We start from the raw sequence: 4,224 nt of genomic DNA on the forward strand, positions 1-4,224 counted from the left end.
GTCTAGAAGTAAGCCAGTACAAATAGCCAAGCTCACACAAAAATTTAGTGGAGACAGGGATGTGAGAAAGCATATTGAAGTGTTTGAACAAATATGCAATTCTCTAGGAGAACACAATGACCTGCATAAGAGTAATGCTTTAAGCCTAACATTAAGTGGAAAGGCAGGGGATTGGTATAGAACCCTAAGGGTGGAAGAAAACACGATTTACCCTACTCTGAGGAGACTGTTCTTGAAAGAATATATATGAGAGGGAGTGCTTTGGGGTGTATCCTCTCAGCTCTAGAAAGCCCAACGAGAGGAAGGAGAGTCGGTGAGAGACTTTATTAGTCGCTTGAACCATTTGAATTCTCGTTGGTAATCCAAATGAGCGCTTCAACAATAACCAATTGCTTGATAGATTCATTAGGGGATTACGACATGAGGATATCTACAATGGCCTAGTCATTAGAGGTATCACCACTTGGGAAGCAGTCACCACCAATGCGATCCAATTGGAGGATAATTTAATGCTTCAAGGAGAAAGAGTGTCTGTTGAGCCTAAATCTATTAGCTCGCAAGCATTAGGGCATCAGCCAATGACCTTAAAGCCTATTGCTAAGGAGCCAAAGATATGTGAGATGACTTTAGCATATCTCACCAAGGCTATTCAAGAGAGTCTTAGAGAAAATCGTGCTCCGCAAAACAATCATATGTATCCAAGAAGGGAGCAACAATGGTGCTCAGTATGCTATGAACCGCATAGTACCAAGGAATGCCCTACTTTTAAACTAAACTTCAATGGGAATTGCAATGCATGTGGAAGGTATGGTCATCAAGCTAAGGATTGCATAGTATTAAAGCGCGCAATGGCCAATAGACCAACCTTAGCATGGACAGACACACCTTGAGTGCCTGCATTGATGCAGGGCCCACCTCTTGAACAAACAGCACAACACATGGTCCCTAGGGCCCAAAATTTTGTTCAAACAACACCCTTACCACCTCCAATGCTGGGACCACAACCACCACATCCGAGAATCACTTCTGTGAATCAAGCGGGTTGTGAGTCATCTATTGCTTGTTTGGAAGGCTGTGAGGAAGATATAGATCCTAATATTGCCTATGGGATGGATGTGCTTGAAGAAAGTCCACAATACTACATGGAGGACTATTGGGGACAAGTCAAACCTGTATATCAAGTAGCTGCTCTTGCGGCAAGAGGTCAAAATATCAATTACACTGCTAAGAGACCACCTCTTCAATGCTATGAGTGTGGAGGTCCGCATCCTGTAGCCGAGTGTCCTATTAGGCTACAAAAGAATGCCACACTAATGCAAACCAATCAAGCGAGCACGTCTACAATGCCAATACTCATGTGTAATCGATGTGGCATAGATCATTTGATTGCCCAATGTCCAAATAATCTAAATGCACCGAAGATCACACCATTAAACTTGATTGAAGTTATCGAGGAGCCATCACAAAGTACACATGTGGTACCAGTAAACATACTCACTCGATCGATGCTCCAAAAACAAAATTATATCCTTGAGGAAAGAGACACGGCATCAATTGCCCAATCTTAGAAAAAGAAGAAAACACGAAGGAAGAAATCGCAAAAAGTAGCAAAGTTAGACCGTAGTTCAAAGACCAACATAGGGACTGGTGACGACCCCGTATATATGAACGACGCTGAAGAAGATTCTGATTCAGATGAAACCATGGAGACCAAAATGACCACTAAGATAGAAACCAACAAGGAAAATCTTCATGAGCCACAATGGCCAGGATCCAAGAAGAATATAGGAACTTATCCAAACCCTACAGAGGAGATTGAGCAAGTCAAGCAATTAAGGAGTTTGGTAGAAGATACCCAAAGGGTTCTAGAACCAGCACCTAGGCAGATCTAGATTACAGACACCGTGTTCCCTATGCAACAACAACCTCACCAAGTCCATAGACCCTTAGCCATACCTAGTGTCATCCAAGAAGAAAGTGACTTAAAGTCATGGGAAAGTGGGCGTACTCACTTCTTGATGGAAAGAATGTTTACAGAGGGACTACTTGATCCTATCGAAGAAATGGAGATCCCATCTTCCCCATGTCAAGGGACTGAAGTCCAAAAGGTGTCGTTAAACATTGCCAAATTGATGGATGTCATGTCTTCAGAAGTTAGAACCACCATCATGTCCAAACTATATAAAGGCCCTGAGCTTGTCTCAGCTCTTTGAGCCTTCCTCAATGGAGAACTAAAGTTTGGGCTACCACAATTTGCCCAGATGGATGGATTTGGGGAGATACCAATAGAGGAGGAACACTTAGATCCACAACCTAACCTAGATGAGAACCTTGTTATAGAAATACCTCTTAACAAGTTGGGACAATACTTTGAGGGTGATGAATCCAATGCGACCATACCAATCACTACTAAGGGATTAACTGTGAAGGGAATCCTTGATGGTGGCGTTGGGGTTAGCATTGTGACTTAAAATTGTTGGGAAACTATGGAAAGACCTCACCTTGCGACCACAACCATAGTAGTGAAGATGGCCAATGGGTCTATTGTTAAACCTATTGGGATGCTAGAAGATCTCAAGATCAAGGTCTTTGGACATAAAATAAGGATTACCTTTATTGTTATCGATTTCTCCAAACACACTGTGGCATCGGAGATGATCTTAGGACGTCCTTTCATGAGGGAAGCAAAAATGGTGCATGACTGGTCTAAAAACCATGTCTACTTGCAGTTCCAAGATTCTGTCATTCGAGTGGATCTTGTGACTGGTCGAGCACATCCTCTAGGAAACAGGTTTATAATTGATCATAGATCTGACACCACAGTTCACTCAGCCCCATTGCAATATTGTTACACGTGTAAAGCATACACCGATGTTGGGGAAGATTCTCCTTATATGGATGTACTACCTGGGATGACTGAGTTGGACAATGTGGATTGGGTCCACCTAGCAGCAACCATAGACACTTGGGGAAATAGGGGGACGACCTGGGTAACACCAGAGGGGGATGAAATGTCCATACCCTTAAATATGCTACAAGCAATGCATATAGCTTCTGACAAGACTCATCCTCATATAACAAAGAAAACATACAAGTGGGTCCCTAAATCTTCTTTAGCGACCATGGCTAGTGGTAAAAAACATAAGCCTTGTAAGAAACATACCACTCGCCCCAAAAAATGTAAGAAAACGTGGTGTTGGATTCCTAAACGACTATTGGAAGCCCAAGGCTACTATGAAGGAAATGATCAAATCTGGGTGCCAAAACGTAGATTGTGTTCTTATTTGTCACCTGACCCATGTGTGCCCAATCCCGTAGCTCCAAAACGAATTGATGATCGCGAAAAGAAAAAAATCACAGAATGCTACACACCTGCTCTAGAGCTAGTTTGGGCACCAAAGAAAGAACGATTCGTTCCACCTAGATCAGGAAGGGGGGAGTCCCATGAAGCTTCTAGCTCCTCATATAATGCATCCATCGAGGTAAAAGCTTCTCCACAGCCTCCACCTACAATAGTGGACCTCCATAAAGTTACAAAGGAATCCACACCTCCCAGTGTTCAAGAATCACCTGATGAACAACTTCAAGTTCGATCCTGGGAGAGTACCTTACCACCCTTGCAACTCGACAAGGCACCTAAGGTAATAGAAATCTACTGGCAAAAATCCTCACCTATTACCAACTGGAACAATTGGTTTCAAAGGGTGAGGAGCGCATTTCAAACTGTATGATCTACCCAAGGAAGGGGGGAGTGTTTGCTGACAGTCATCATTCACTCATTCTCCTCTCAACCTTCCTCCCTGACCTCTCAATCTCCCAATCTTAGGGAATGAACATATAAATCCTTATACTCACCCAAAAAAAAAAAAAGAGCAAGAGCAATTAGCAAACGAGTATGCACAATGAAAGTCAAAACATTGACCCAGACCTACACATTCACATCCGGTACACTGAAACAGAAACCTATGTCATAAAACACCTTTGATCCTCCTCACTCGAGTGATGGAGGGTAGGTAGGATTAGTACGATAGGAGTGTTTTTGTTTTAGAGTTTAGTGATTAGCAAAGTTCTTTCTTCCCACTGATGTTCCTCCTAGAGGTATTCTTTGTGTTTCCTCGCATGTGTACAGGAACATGTTGATGTGGTTAGGATTTGGACCTTGATGGGATCTCTCTGTCGTTCACACTTCGAATCGAAGCGCGATCATCAACACAAACAGGTGTT

At 42.8% G+C, this 4,224-nt stretch overlaps 1 pseudogene; it reads left to right on the forward strand.

Annotated features, from left to right (window-relative positions):
* The first annotated feature begins 509 nt into the window (after positions 1–509).
* Positions 510–3,731, forward strand: LOC147427331 (uncharacterized; annotated as a pseudogene).
* The last annotated feature ends 493 nt before the right edge of the window (positions 3,732–4,224 follow it).

This window comes from Adiantum capillus-veneris, chromosome 23 (assembly GCF_014529385.1).
Source record: "Adiantum capillus-veneris isolate H3 chromosome 23, ASM1452938v2, whole genome shotgun sequence".
Classification (NCBI taxonomy): domain Eukaryota; kingdom Viridiplantae; phylum Streptophyta; class Polypodiopsida; order Polypodiales; family Pteridaceae; genus Adiantum; species Adiantum capillus-veneris.